Source organism: Podarcis bocagei, assembly GCF_964188305.1.
Source record: "Podarcis bocagei genome assembly, chromosome: 16".
Classification (NCBI taxonomy): domain Eukaryota; kingdom Metazoa; phylum Chordata; class Lepidosauria; order Squamata; family Lacertidae; genus Podarcis; species Podarcis bocagei.
The window spans coordinates 26,704,062-26,719,957 of record NC_138142.1 but is presented as its reverse complement, the minus strand read 5'-3'; the positions used below and the strand labels follow the sequence as shown (position 1 = coordinate 26,719,957).

General features: G+C 46.5%; 1 protein-coding gene and 1 long non-coding RNA gene across 11 annotated transcripts in view; both read right to left on the bottom strand.

Moving 5' to 3' along the window:
• LOC308576354 overlaps nt 1–3,790 on the bottom strand; it is a 251,618-nt gene extending 247,828 nt beyond the window's left edge. Inside the window, exon 1 of the long non-coding RNA XR_014003184.1 lies at nt 3,740–3,790. This is a non-coding gene — a long non-coding RNA (uncharacterized lncRNA). The remainder of the gene's footprint in view (nt 1–3,739) is intronic.
• The window catches only part of PC (pyruvate carboxylase), a 268,658-nt gene that overhangs the window by 211,018 nt on the left and 41,744 nt on the right, over nt 1–15,896 (bottom strand). The window contains exon 1 of one of the 10 annotated variants that reach the window (XM_081175508.1): nt 7,618–7,640. The exons of the other annotated variants lie outside the window; for them this stretch is intronic. The gene's annotated coding sequence lies outside the window, so the exon portion shown is untranslated. Of the gene's footprint in view, nt 1–7,617; nt 7,641–15,896 lie in introns of those variants that run through there. 10 annotated transcript variants of the gene reach the window in all.

Genomic DNA, 15,896 nt, shown 5'->3' with positions numbered 1-15,896 from the left:
CACAGATCTTACTGGCTAGGACTGGTAATCAGAGTCCAGCAACATCTGGAGAGTCCCAGGATGGGGGACCCTGATGTACATCATTGTCATTGCAACAACATCCTGTTTATCGCATGTTTTAGTAATAGCTGTAACTATTCCCAGGGTGTAAAACAACCCTGCTTTTAAAAAAGAATTGGTGATAGTAAAACAGCAGGAGACAGGGGTCCCAAAAAATAATAATCACCATTTGCAGCGTTTATGCGTGTGTTTGTGGGACAAAATACTACAGATCCCCCCCCCCCAAAGCCACTGCTTTTGCTTCCCAAATCATTGTCTATTTGATGCATAAGCAACCATCAATTCTGAAAATGCCCCCTTTCCCCTCCCTCTATTTTTCTTGCATGTATATAATTATTATTAGGTTATAAGCCTCCATACTGTCCACCTGTAATTTATTTATTTTTTTAGTTATAGTGGAACACTGGGCCTTAAAATGAAATGGAGAGGAAGTGCTTCTTCACGCAGTGCACAGTTAAACTATGGGACTCAATTCCAACAGGAGGCAGTGATGGCCATCAAGTTGGACTGTTTTAAAAGAGGACGGGGCAAATTCATGAAGAGGGTTGTCGATGGCTAGTAGCCATTTTGGCCATGCTGTTGCACTTCAGTTGGAGGCAGCAATGATGCTGGATACCAGCTCCTGGAAACTACAGGAGGGGAGGGGGCTCTTGTGCTCCAATCCTGCTTGTGAGTTTCCCACAGGCATCTGGTTGGCCCCTGTGAGAATAAGACACTGGACTATATGAGTCCCCTTTGACCTGATTCATCAGGCTCATCTTATGTTCTTGGGGTGGGGATCAATAATGTCAGCTGATCCAGCTTAAGGTGGTCATGCACAGGAGGAGGAAGAAGAAAGGAGGGCTCTTCTCCCTTCCACAAAGGGAAAATTTTAACAGGCTTTGTTCCTGAAGGTCTCTGAAAGAGCAAATAAATCTTGCACAAGCCAAGTACACAACCTTCCAAATTCTGCAACAGATTTCAAAACTTACCCTTTTCTCCATTTGGCCCCAAACCAGAAAAATGGCATCACTTAAACCCTTCTGAACCTTTCTCATTTACAAGAAAGGACTAAGTGATAAGCTACAGAAAGAGGGCTCTCCCCACCTCCTGGAGAAGCACAACCCTGTTTGGTTTGTCCCATATAACTGGGTTCAAGGAAGGAGGACAAAAGGGTTGCTTAATGCCAAAGACGCCTTGGAGCAAACTCGGGAGTTGGGTCAGCTTCTCCACAGGGCCAGCCCTGCCCTGAGACAGGGTGAAGCTGTGGCCTCAGGTGGCAGATACTGAGAGTCGGGGTGTGGATAGAGCTGTGTATGCCTGTTCTGAACCTCCCTAAGCTAGGCCACATGTACACCATACATTTAAAGCACCATGACAGTACTTTGAGCAGTCACGGCTACCCCCAAGAATTCTGGGAACTGTTTGTTAAGGGTGCTGAGCGTTGTACAAATACCTCTATTTACACACACACACACACGGCTACAATTATAAAATCATAGAATTGTAGAGTTGGAAGGTGCTCCAAGGATAACCTAGTCCAACACCCTGCAATGCAGAAAACTCTACTAAAACATCCATGATGTTGTATGACCAACTCTGTGTCCACAGACTTTTAGCATGTCACTGCAAACAGCTATTAAAATGCAAGAATTCTTCATGTGTCACCACCCTTTTGTATTACTCCTTTCACCTGTGGCATTATCAGCAGCAGCAGCAGCAGCTTCCCATGAGCACAATTATGTGGCAAGAATGTCAGGGATGGCTGTGAAAAGGAGGCCTTAATCTGTAGCGTCTCCTTGAACTTATTCTGTGAGAAGCATGAAGAAGCTGTTCAAAGACTGCCTGTTTTCAACAGCACAAAAAGCCGCTCTGTAGAGGTCCTGTGTTTATCAGGCAACATTCATTCCGCCAGATCACCTCCGTTTTCCCAAAGTGATTTTCATTCCTCTTCACAGGGGACTCCAGGAACTGTGGCAGCAGGAGGGGAATAGGTGTCTCCTAGCAACTCTCAGCACCCTTAACAGGATTCAGCTCCAGAATCCTTTGGGGGAAGCCGGGACTCTTCAAAGTGGTATGACAGCTCTTCAAATATGTGGTGTGAATGTGGTCACTGTCTCCTGCCCTCTGGTGTATTGGAGGAAGCTGAAGTAACATCCACCTGCCAGCCTGGTCATCTTCCATCCCTGTAATGGGGAAAGTCGCCATCTTATCCTTGGCCTCAGGCGGCATAATTTCTTGGGCCATCCCTGCACAGATGACTTGCCTCACAGAACAAAAAGCTGACAAAGAGAAGTGACGTTTTCTTCAATGAGCTACCAAGATGTTATCTTCTGGAAGCAAGCTTTGCCATCACAAATAGCCCTTATCCTTCCTGCCCGCCCACCTACCACACAACCAAAATATAGTGCCTTCCATGGTTCCAGTTACAGATGGGTAGCCGTGTTGGTCTGCCATAGTCAAAATAAAAAAAATCCTTCCTGTAGCACCTTAAAGACCAACTAAGTTAGTTCTTGGTATAAGCTTTCGTGTGCATGCACACTTCTTCAGATACACATCTGAAGAAGTGTATCTGAAGAAGTGTGCATGCACACGAAAGCTTATACCAAGAACTAACTTAGTTGGTCTTTAAGGTGCTACAGGAAGGATTTTTTTTATTTTGACAACCAAAATATGTTTAACAGCGTCAGTAAAAATACAAAAGAAGAAGAAGAAACTCCACAGAGGATTCAACGTGCTAGAAATAGATGTTCTGAGACATGTTTTGCCTTGCAATTTTTATTCTAGCATAATAATTATCATCCAGCTGGGAATCAGGCAAGTGGGATGACACCTCAATACAAAGGCAATTGGAAATGGCTACATGCCAACATGGCCAAGGTTTGAGGAACTAACATAAGGCCCAGCAGGACCCAAACACAAGAGCTCTCTCCCCAACTGAGGGTTTCAGATTCAAAAGGATTACTGCCTCTAACCATGGAAACAGAGCAGAGCCACTGTGCCTAGTAGCCATTGATGGCCTTCTCTAACATGAATTTGTCTAATCCTATTTTAAAACCACCCAAGTTGGTGGCCATCACTGCCTCCTGTGGGAGCGAGTCAAGGGCTTTCTTTTACCTGCCCTGAATCTTCCAACATGCAGTTTCATTGCACATCCCTAAGTTTCAGGGTGATGTCAGAGGGAGAACTTCTCTCTATCCGCTTCCTCTGTGCCAGGCATTATTTTGCAAACTTCCACCACATCACCTCTTACTCTCCTTTTCTCTAAACTGAGAAGTCCCAAATGCTACAACTTTTCCGCATAGGAGAGTCACTCCACCTGCTTGATCATTTCGGTTGCCTTTTTCTGAACCTTTTCTGAATACATGGACTACAAATCTAAATAACAAATGCAGTTTTGTCTCCTGCAGTCTGAAGCAGGGTAGCCCTCTCTACTGCCTTGTCCTGCAAAACATGCAGGCACAAGGACAGTCAACAAGTGAATAGCACACACGTTTCAGGTTTATGTACTGTACAAAGTGGTGCACTTTGATCTTACAGCCTCAGCTTGTGGGCAGCCAGTAACATGAGGATCACAATACTGGCTTAAGAGCCAACAGCATCACTTAGGAGATGACAAACTACGTCAGCTGCCAAAACAGGAGTTTGGGAGATATATCAAGGTACTGTGCTTTGCCCCACATGACCTTATGCAATACACCGTTGCCAGCCTGGTGCTCTCCAGTTGTTTTGGACTACAATTCCCATCAGCCCTGAGCCAGCACGGCCATTTTGGACTCCAGCTCCCATCAGCCCCAGGCAACAGGGCTGCCCATATTGGCGTAACAGGAGAGGAATATGGACGCACAGGAAAAAATTAACAAGAAAAATGATACATTACAACTACAAGCAAAATAATTTATGCATGAAAGATGAGGGGCAATTTTTTAGAGCAAACAGAGAAGATTCAAAACACAACTCTTCCAAGGTTCTTTGTTGTTTTGTTTTTTGAAAAAAGCTAGGTGGAAACGGAGCCAAGGGATAGTGCAGGGTCAGCTGGCGTAATACTGTCAAAAGTCCCCCCAACTGGAATCTCATTAGGTGGTCCTAGACAAGGCCCTTCTGAGCCTCAACTCCTCCTTAGGTGGTCTCTTCTCAGCCTCAACTCCTCCATCTGCAGTACTGGAATAAAGTTGCTGACCTCCTCTGCAGGGTCATCATAACAATTGTTAAGAAAAAGCAGCTGAAGAGTGTAAGAAAATCGTTGCTGTATCAGGCCAAAGACCGATCCTAGCCCAGCATCCTCTTCCTAAAGTGGCCAAGCAGATGCCTCAACTGGGAAGCCTGCAAGCAGGACTGGAGTCCAAGAGTATTCTCCCCACCTGTGATTCCCAGCAACTGATATTCAGAGGCACGCTGACTCCCAACAGTAGAGGCAGAAGGTACCCACTGTGGCTTGCAGCCCTGGATAGCCTTCCGTTCCATGCATTTGTCCAATCTTATTTAAAGCCTCCCACAGTCAAAGGCAGCAATGCATCTGAATAGCATCTGATGGAAACCACAGAAGGGGAGATTGGCTCTTGCTCTCAGGTCCTGCTTGTGAGTTTCCCACTGGGGCATCTGGTTGTCCCCTGCGAGAAGAGGGTGCTGGATTAGATTAAACAGCCATTGGCCTGATCCAGCAGGCTCTTCTTACCTTCTTATGTTCCAGGCAGGATGCAAAAACAGCAGTGACAAAAACAGCACATCCCTTATACAAGATAAGTGGGATCCCTTCCTCCTTTGATGCAGAGGGTATTTTTTAGAGACACGTGCCCTCCTACCCACACAGATCCTCCCAGATGCTTCTAACACCTTTCTGATTGAGTCAGAAACAGAAAGAGAGAGAGCACGACTTAAAACTTCAAACAAAACAATTATCCAGGTTATGTGTAAAGTCACTCAGCAGCTGCAGCAGCAGCAACCCCCACCCCCGCAAATCTCTCTTCAAGAAGACAATATTGCTCCAAGCTTTCTCCTGTCCCACTTCGGCACGTTCTAAGCTGAAAAAACTGAAGCGCTGGTCCATTTATGGATCAGAAGAGGGACTTGGGAGGATAATACCACTGATAGCAACGGCTCATTTTTCTCATGGCAGTGTACCCAGCCTTCCTTGACGCAGCCCCCATCTGCACTATATATTTAAAGCAGTATCGTGCCACTTTCAACAGTTACAGCTTCTCCCAAAGAATTCTGGGTACTGTAGTTTGTTAAGTGTGCTGAGAGTTGTTAGGAGGCCCCAATTCCCACTACAGCTACAGTTTAACTACCTATCCCTCTTCACAGGGAACTCTGGGAACTGTAGCTCTCAGAGGTGAATAGGGATCTTCTAGCAACGCTCAGCAAACTACAAACCTACAATGCCATGGCTGTTTAAAGTTGTATGATACTGCTTTAAATGTATAGTGCAGATGAGGCCTCCATCTCCCATCAGCCCCCAGCCAGAATGGCCAATGGTCAGAGATAATGGAATTTGGAGTTCAACAACATCTGGAGGGCATCACAATATGCAATCCCCAAGCACTATAATATTGAGCAAGGAAGATAGCTGTCTGACCCATTATGTTGGCTGAACAGAACCTACGTGGCCAGGGGCACTATGCCTCAGGGGCCTGGGGAGAAACAAGAAGGAGTGGTCATGCATCCTTGCTGTGGCTCATGAGCTTCTCAAAAATATCTACTTGCCCTTGTTGGAAATCCTGACTCATACAAAGGTCAGAGTGAATGCATGGGAAATTGCTCTAAAACTGTCTAAATCAGGAATAATCAGCGGGAGCTGCAACAAAAGGTTGCTGCGTGGGGTGCCCCTGTGCAGGATTCCTGCCAGCCAATTGCGCTCTCGTCCAAGAATTCCATTCCACACACACTTACCCAACAGCCAATCAGCATTCTGTGGGTCACTGAGCATGCTCAGTTATCACCGGATTGCTGTTGGCTTCCCTCCCTGCTTAGGGATTTTCCCCCTACCCCACCCACATACCTCTAGTACTTCTGATAATCCTGGGGTTCCCCCAAGCTTCCCAATACTTACTTGTGTATGTGTTGTTGTTTTTTTGTTTTGGCCATATAAGCACCCACACTCACAGAATCATAGAATTTGTAGAATTAGAGAAGACCTAAAGAGTCATCTAGCCCAACCCCTTGAAATACAGGAATCACAGTTGCAGCTGTGGACTTCAGAAACACAGGAAAGGGTGACAGGTAAATGCAAATTCTGCATTAAATCTCAGAATACTCAGTGTTAGGGATGCAGAACTGGTGGGGGGGGGCTGTTACCCCCATATGCTGTTTATGGGGTTTCCCAGAGGCATCTGACTAGTTAGAATTCTGGACCCGTCCAGCATGACAGTTCTTAAGAACATGAGAGGCTTGGACTGAGATTTGGGTGGCCCTGGGTAACTGCTTCTCTCATCTGATTATAATTGCAAAGCACCTCAAGGGCCTCTGGCAAAATTATTTCTTCTAAAAGTAACTAAATCACAGCCAACTTTCATGAAAAAGGTATGACCTCTTGCGGGGGGGGGGGCACTTCCACTAAGCTGGTGGCCAAATTGCATCTCTTCAGGGGGTTTTTTTGGTCCAACTCCCATTCAGCATAAGTTGGCTGAACACAGGGAACCCTTCACAGAGCAGCTTTGCATCTTATCAAACCAACGCAGAGCTTCATAAAAGATTATGAGTGACGCAGAGACCAAAGAAAGAGTAATGATTCGTTTATTCTCTCGAAGATTCAGGGTAACCCAGCCAAAGGGAACCATGATTGGCAGGGTATTCAGGACATATAGAAGCTTAAGTATTTATTCACGTAATGCATAATCAGCTTATGGAATTCATTGCCACTAGATGCTGGAATATTCACTAACCTAGATGTCGTTAAGGAACTGTTAGGCAACAAAGCAGGTGAGGGTGAGGAAAGTGAAAAGGGATACAGAATTTGCTTTTTCTGCTATCAAAGACCACAGCTCAGTGGCATGCAGAAGATTCCAGGTTCAATCCCCAATGGCATCTCCAGCTAGGGCTGGGAGAGACTCCTGCCTGAAACCCTGGAGAGCCATTGCTAGTCAGTGTAGACAATACTGAGTAAGACAGGCCAGTGGCCTCACTCAGTATAAGGCAGCTTCCTAAAACTTGCAGTCATCCTATGATGTTGGCTTGCAGTAGCTTGAAGAAGATGGAAGTGAGCACACCAGTGTGAATTTAACCCCAGAGGCATAGGGTGCTCCTTTCCACCGAGTCAGACAACCAGTCCATCTAGCTCAGTTTTGCCTACACTGACTGGCAGTTGCTCTCTAGGGTTTCAGGCAGTCCCAATGACAGGGAGGTTAAACCTGGGGTCTACTGAACACAAGGCAAGCATTCTACCACCAAGCTGGGGTCCTCAGAGGTCCAGCAGCAGCTATCGGTCACATAGAACCTCCATGTTCAAAGGCAATGTACCTCAGAATACAAACTGCTGAGGACAAACAGTGCAGGAGGCCTGTTGCCTATGTGCCCTGCCTCTCTGTTTTCCCAATGTGCCGCCTTGGACCCAAAAGACCCACTGTGGTTTGGCCTACTCACGTTCTCAAGACCCCTTCCTTCAAAGAGAGAAACTGCAAATCCTGCACACCGCACCCCTACGATGCCTTGAAGAACAAGAAGCAGCCCACGTGGGTCTCTCAACGGAAAATCCGAAAGATACTTCAGCCCTCTGTGTGTGCGTCTCTCTCCAGACTGCAGGCAGAATCCCAGACACGGAAGGACCTGATGAGAGTCCCGAACTTTGGCAGCAGTTGGCCAATAGATAAACAAAGGCTGATACTGCAGGAGGCGAGCTGGGATCAGCTACCTAGGGAGGAAAGCAATTGGTGGTGGTCAAGAGGGTCTTAACCCCTTTGAAAAGGGTTATCAGCTCAGATCATTTATCTCTCTTTCCACCAAGCACTTAAGTTTGCAAAGTTCAAGATAACCTTCAGAAGATTCATTTTTTGTTCAGAGGAGAAAGCACTGCGAAGTGCAGGATAACTTTAATCTGCTTATCGACACAAAAGGAAGCACACAGGCAGGCTATGCTGCTCTCCAAGTGGCATCAGCCTGCTCCCCAATCTTCCAATCCTAGGCTCCAAAACTTCCAGCATTTCCGGGTCGGGCACAACCCTTCAGTATTGCCAGCTGGACAAAAGTAGTTTTGGGGGCCAGCCTGCTTTTCCCACTGGGGTGCAATTCAGAGGAGTTACATGTTCCAAGGAGAAACCAAAATTGCTCATTGTTCCCTCAGCTTTGCTCAATAGGTCAACAATATTTCTCTGAAATCCTATGGAGGTTATGGTACATTACACATTTGCCCACCCCCTGGTCTGCTCCACCACCACCATCTAACCTACCAAAGCATCAGACTGACTGTAAAAAAAGAATACTAAAATCATAGAATTGTAGAGTTGGAAGGGACCTCCAAGGATCATCTAGTCCAACCCCCTGCAAGGCAGGAATCTAATCTAAAACATCCATGACGGATGGCCACCCAACCTCTGCTTAAAAACCTCCAAGGAAGGAGGGATCACAACCTTCTGAGGGAGACCATTCCAGTTTTTTATAACTTTATTTAGTAGGAATATAGGAAGCTGGTCCATCTAGCTCAGTGTTGTCCACACTGACTTGCAGCAGCTTTCCAGGATTTCAGGGAGGGAACTCTCCCAGCCCTACCAGGAGATGCCATTGGGGATTGAACCTGGGACGCTCTACCACTAAGCTACACCCCTTCCCTAAAAGAAAAAGAAAAATCCTAGCCCTTGTGGTTCTGAATAAAGGACTTATTTAAACAGGAATATAAGAAGCCACCTTATACTGAATCAGACCATTGGTCCATACAGATCAGTATTGTCTACAATGACTGGCAGCAGGTTCTCCAGGGATTCAGGCAGGAGCCTCTCTCTCCCAGCCCTATCCAGGGATTGAACCCGGCATGCAAAGCAGATTGCTCTGCCACTGAGTTATGGCCCTTTCCTGACATTCTCAAATGCAAACAGAACAACTGCCAAGCAAAAACAACAACCCAGACACAGATTGTGCTAGCTGAGGCGCATGGGAGCTGTAGCCCAAAAACATCTGGAGGGCATCAGGCTGGTCTTGACAGCATACAACTCAGGCTGATAACACATACTGGACTGGATATGAAACATTACTGGAAATTGACGGTAGCATTTCATTCCTTATACCTACTACCCTGCCAGAACAAATCATGTACAGTCCAGGGGTGTAACACCAGACACCTCAGTGTTAGTAAAGAAGGTCAAGGGACACCTCCCAGCTTCACACCTTCCATGGTCCACTAAACCCTCCGACACTCTGCCATTATGTGTTGCATTTTTCCGCCAACCCAGTGATGCAAGAATATCGATTTTGCATGGAAAATTCTTGGTACACCTCCCACCTTCTGGGTATCTCAATTTTAGCTGTGACCAAGAAGAAGGCTATCAAGCCCTTGGTACCAGCACTGCCAATGGAGCAAATTCAACCTCAGATCCTGAGCGAAGTGACCCAAAGTCTCCTCCTGACGCAATCCCCATCGAGCTCTGCTAAGTCATACAGTCTCAACAGACATGAACAGGGGTGGGCGAAGCACCATTGGAGATGCTGTAGAAAAACGGTTCGAGAACAAGGCCCAAGGAATGCTCACATGGTCCTGCATCTGCAAACTACCAAATCCCCCAATCTACCACCTACTGAAACCAAGGGGAAAGTGGAACTACCAAATCTCCAAGCAAAATAGGGTCTGTTTCAACCCTAGCAACTTCTTGAAATAGAAAAAGGGAAATTAACTTCACATTCTGCTTCTATCATGAATTTCATTTTTTTGTACTACCAAGGGACACGTGCACACCAAAAAAAAAAAAAAAAACAAAGTGAAGAGGAATTTTACCCTAGGGGTCTAATTCTGCTCCAAATCAGCTTTATGTTGTCACCAGAATTGGAAGACTTTAGAACAGGACTGGACAAATTCACAGAGGAGAAGGCTATCAATAGCTGTTAGCTATAATGGCTCTTGTTCTACCTCTGCTGTTGGGAGGCAGTATGCCTTTGAATACCAGTTGCTGGAAATTGCAGGAGGGGCCAGTGCTGTTGCCACTCAGGTCCTGCTTGTAGGCTTCTCACTGAACCATCTGGTTGGCCACTGTGAGAAAAAGATGCTGAATTAGATGGGCCATTGGCCTGCTCTAGTAGACAGACTCTTCTTGTAAGTTCTTATAATAATGCAAACATGGAACACTGATTTCTTATTTGTTGTCTTTTTTTGGGGGGTAGGCTATTTGGTGTTCACTAAACCCCTTCTAATATTTACTATGAACACAGTATTTCACCAAAGCATTTTTTGTTCTTGATTTTTGTTCTCTCCTGTTATGAATCCTGTATTTCACCTCTGCTTCTCTTCTGTTTACTCTTCCTGACAGCACAAAACGAGGGATTTAAGTTAACATTGAGAGGCTCAAAGTACTCCAACAGCCTTTCTGTCGTGCTATGTTTTTGGAACAGCCTACCAATAACATCCATCTTTTTTTACATTAAATCAGAGCCATTTTGAAATCAGTCATTAACTTTATTTCCAGCTAGGGCTTCAAAGGGGTCTGCTGGGCCCCAACAGCGGATTGATGCTGTCAACAACGGCAAATGATGTTCAGAAGCCAGCTAGGGCAAAACACAGCAGCCAGGATGTTGGCCCAGATCTGCATTGCTGAGCCTATTATTGCAGTGTTATTTGAGCTCCAAGGTCTCAGGTTTGCACCCTGAAATCTCAGGGTCTGGGATGCTCCTGACCTGGTAATCCTGTTCCTTCCATATTCGTTTCACCAGTTGGTTGGCAAACATCCATGCCCTTCCCAAAGGCCAATGTTCAAGACGTTCTCATTTCACCAGGAATTTGGACTGTTTTAACTTGGTACCTGGCTACTACAAAGTGCTGCTGTGGGCTAAGGTCAGGGAGGCTTCTAGTTTGAGCCACATTTGGGGCAGGCTTTCTTATTCCACTCTCCTCAGATCCATACACAGATATGAATGCCGACCTGAGGATTAAGACACATACTCAACAGAGTAGGTAAGGGCCTAGGTCCACAAGGAACTTACAAAGGGACCCAGGGGGCTGCCGCCTCATTCCTTTATACATATTTAAACTGTGTGGCAGCCTGGCCACAGAGCTGCTCTAAGCAGCTTAAAACATTTTAAAAGTTAAAGGGATAGAGAGACAGGTCCCAGACCACTTTGTAAGTACTTCTTCTTCTTAGAGTGGGCAGAACGGGGGGCGGGGGGGGGTAGGGAGTATGGAATAAAGCCAGCTCAAGATACATTTGCAGACTGAGTTTTGCAGTATTCTCATTGTTTGATTTTACTGCAGGTAGCTGTCTTTAAATGGTTTCGTAAGCAAACAACCAAAGCACAAATGGAAATGTTTGCATTGATGGTCATATTACAGAATAATAATTTAGTCTTGAGAAGGTTGATTCTGAGGTTTGGGACTTGGAAAGACAGATTTTGATATGATTTTAATTAGGAACTAATGAAAACTTGTCAGTTGACCCAGGACTGTTATGTACAATGGAGGCTTGGAGTGAATTCTTTCGCCCTCCATCTCCTCTGGAGGTTTGCATGCAAAGAATAAAAACCTATTACCTTCATATCCTGTTAGTGAATTTCTCATAGGAACCTGGATGGCTGCAGGAAGAACTGCATGCTGGACTAGATGGCCTAATCCAGCAAGACTCTTCTTCTGTCCTTCTTTCTGCACATTTCAAGAGAGATCATAGCTCAGGGGTAGAGCGCTCCTGCTACAAGAACACTCGGAAAGCAGAAGAATGAACAGTGCTGGCCCAGGAAAGAACGTAAGAAGAGCCAGCAGGATCAGGCCAATGGCCCTCCTAATCCTGCATCCTGTTCTCACAGTGGCCAACCAGATGCCTGAATGGGAAATCTGCAAGCGAGACCCAAGCACAAGAGGCCTCTCACCTCCTGTGGCTTCCAGCAACTGGTATTCAGAAGCATTACTGCCTCTGACCGTGGAGGAGGAGTCAAGCTATCCTGGCTAGTAGCCATTGATAGGTTCCTCCTCTGTAAATTTGTCTAGCAGTCTGAAGTGGTGATACAAGGCCATTTCCAAGGCTCTCATCTTGGGGCCTTTGACAATGGGAGAGAACCATACACCTGATAGCAGCCAGCCAGGAAGGGGCAGAGACAGTTGCGCAGAGGAAGCACTCTCTGTGGCACCCACCCAGACCACGGAAGCAGCAGAGCCTCGCTCACATGCTGGCAACATCTCCGTGAGCAATGGGAGTTTCAGCTTCCCTCCAGGTGCCAAAGAAATACAAATAAATAGCTCTAATAACCCCGTTGGCTCCCCTCCATCTCCCATCGCTCCAGCGTAGCTGTCAGCATCCGAGAGGAGAACGAAAAAAATAAACCAGAAAATGCTTTCTCCCTCTTCTCTCCCACCCCCACCACTTCCCACCCCTGCAAAATTAAACAGCGAGATGAGAAAAACATAACAAAACAACAAAACGCTTGTCAAGGCTGGGGAGGGCGATAAGCGGTGGGAGGGAGGGGATAGAGAATAAATATTCAAATCTCCATGGCAAGCAATTTATTAAAACTGCCAAGCCGGAAATAAAAAATCACGGCTTTCTGTGCTAAAAGGTGTCATTCCTTCAAACGGCCGTGGCAACGTGCTCTAATGAGTGAATTATGGATCAAATCCCAAGGAGGCACATTAGCGTATGGCTGCGCAGAGGACATATTGGAGACGTAATGTGCGGGCTGGGAAAGGGTTGCGCGTGTGTGTGCAAACACATTAAATTCCCTCCCACTGCACAGCGAGATCTATCGAGAGTACAAGTTCCTTCCTGTGCACCAAACTTCCCAAAAAGAGCAACTGCAATAACTGATTAGATTGACTAACAAGGGGGGGGGGGAGCTTGGTTGCCTCGTTAGGCTGGTTTAAGCCCCCACTAGTGCTGGCAGAATCCAGTCTGTCCTGGAATACACTTGCTGGTTCAACCAGTATATGCAGCTCGGCAGGAGAGGAAAGGGCAGACACAGAAGGCCTCTTCATGAGTTACAGCCCAGATGACAGCAATGAGACGGGCCAGGCTGGATCAGTGCTGTACCCCCTGGTCCTGGCCCCACCATCATGACCCACTGAGCCATGCAAGCATTAGGGGCTGGAGGTTTAAGGGGCTGGGGAGCCCGTTGTAAGCACAGACTTCTAAAGTGGATTGCTTTATAAGAAGATCGGAAGAATTCGTGGTGGGTAAAGCAATCAATGGCTACCAGCCACACTGGAGCCATGCTCTGTCTCTACAGTCAGAGGCAGTAATGCTTCTGAACCCCAGTTGCTGGAAGCCACGGGGGGGGGGCGATGCTCTTGTGGGCAAGTCCTGCTCGCGGGTTCCCCACAGGCATCTGGTTTGGCCCCTGTAAGAACAGGATGCTGGACTAGATGGGCCATGGGTCTGATCCAGCAAGCTCTTCTTCGTGTTCTTAAATAATCCCCACTCCTGTCTTTCAGCCCCAACACTTTGGCAGTATTGAGGCTGGGCAGGTGGGGATGCAATGGAGGGTTGCGGGCAGCAAACCCAGGCCTTACAAGACTGTAATCATGTAAAGAATGAAGAACAATATACGGTAGTCCCTTAGCAAAATGCTAGAAAGCATAACAACAGATGGGCAGGGTGTGTCTAGATAAAGGCTTCAGGCCGATAGAATATGTCTGCTCTGCAGGTCAAGGGCCCAAATGACCTCCCAAGGCAACCGTCCAGGGGCCACATGCCACTAGTGGGGGCCAGAAGCAAAAGCAGACAGTGCAATGGATATGGCTCTTGATATTGCCCATTATGCTACAGTCAAGGAAAAGCCAGAGGTTTCTCCATCCAGGAGAGCAAGAGGCATTACCATAGTTCATCAAGGACACATTCCAGCCACGCAAAAACACTCAAGGAAGGGGTGGAGCATAGTCAGTGGGGTGTGTGGTCTGGATAGGAGGTGCAGTCTGAGGAGAGACCCAAGGGGGGACTTCCTGGGGACGGTGGTGTGATGCAGAGGAGGAGTCACCAATGGGTCATCAATGGCAGCTCCTCTAACTCACCTCACCCCTTGTTGTGGTCTGAGCAGCCCCTCCATGATGCCTCCTTGGGGCTCGGGACACGACACCACTGAGAGCGTTTGCTTATACAGAAGCTGTGAAAGCTCAGGGCTGTGTGTGTGTGTGTGTGTGTGTGTGTGTGTGGTGTTGGAGGAGTGGACCATACAAATTAGGAGGCATTTTGTCCAAGTACAATTCAGCACGCTCAACCATCTCCCTCGATGCGGGGCCTTTGCTGCGCCACCCTGCCCTGGCAGTCGATCAAACCTTCTGCAGCTGAGGCTCTCGACTCAGGGTCGCGAACTCTGTGCTGGGAATTTTTTTTACCCAATTCAGTCCATCGACATGCCCTGCCAGCAGCATCTGCATTCTGAAACCTGCACAAAAATTGTGCACACGTAGCAGAACCGTGTAATTGACAGTTGGTGCAGCCAAGTAGCTGAGAGCAGTGGTGTCATCAGGGCAGAATTGGGAGGAGCAGAAGGGGCCCCCAAACGCAGACATGTTTTGAAAGAAGAGGTGGGGAACCTCAGGCCCAAGTACCAAATGCAGCCCTCTAGTCCTGTCTATCCGGCTCTTGGACTCCCTCCAGACAACATCCCTCCCACCCTCTGCACTCTGCACCCTCCTCAAGTGCTGGTACCCGACTGTGACATGTCTTTGAACTATGACAAAGTCTCTTGCTTGCCTCAGTGGCGCGATGTACTGGCCTTTGCATGGCTGCAAAGTACCCTGCTGCACAAAGGTAATCCATGGATCTGTACATTTTTGCTCCTGGCCCCACCTACTACTGCCATGTGGCCCCTGAAAGGTCATTTCCAGGGGAATGTGGCCCCCCAGACTACCAAAAAAGTTCCCCAGCCTCATGTAAAAAGCTGTAAATGCTGTAAGACCATTAAATCCAAAGATTAAAATGATCACTGCCTAAGAGAGTGAGCTCTGAAATCAGAAACACCCCAGTTCAAGTCCAGCCTCTGCCAAGAACTCACTAGCCTCTCTTTCTTGGCTTGTCTGCAATGTGTGGAAAATAATGTTGGTACTACCTATAGGATTATATGTCAGAAGGTAACTAGGCTGCTTGTGGGGGCAAACTAACCCCAACATTGCTTGCGGGATGTGCACTGGCTACCAATTTGCTACCAGGTAAGGTTCAAGGTGTTGGTACTAACATAAAAGGTTCTATATAGCTCAGGACCAGGTTACTACAGTATCTCAGATCGGGGCTTTTAGTAAGGCTGCTCCTGCCCTGTGGAATAGCATTCCTGTCAAGATATATCAGGTCCTCACTGTCTGCATTTTCCAGAAAAAACTGAAGATGTTTCTGTTACAATGGGCTTTCCCAGCTGGATAAATGGGTCTCTGCCACAAGTGTCCACTTTTAAACTGTTTTTAATTACAGTATTTTATATGTAAATCACTTTGAGATAATGGTTTAGAAAGCAATTAATAAATCAACTCTAGTAATATTTTTTTAAAAAATTGAACACATAGACAGACAATATAAATAGTACTTTTGCTATTGCAATTCCTCATATTTCACTCAGTTTTTATTTGCTGCCTTTTGTATATTGTTTTCCATGTCATTATTGATTTAAATAATGTTTGAAAAGTGTTAATTCTTTTTTATTATATAAGCTTCAAAGAGCACTTCACATATAAATCCGCAAATAAATAAATCATGTTTGGCATAATTGGTTCCGATATGTTTATATGTAATATATATTTTATTGTATGCCTT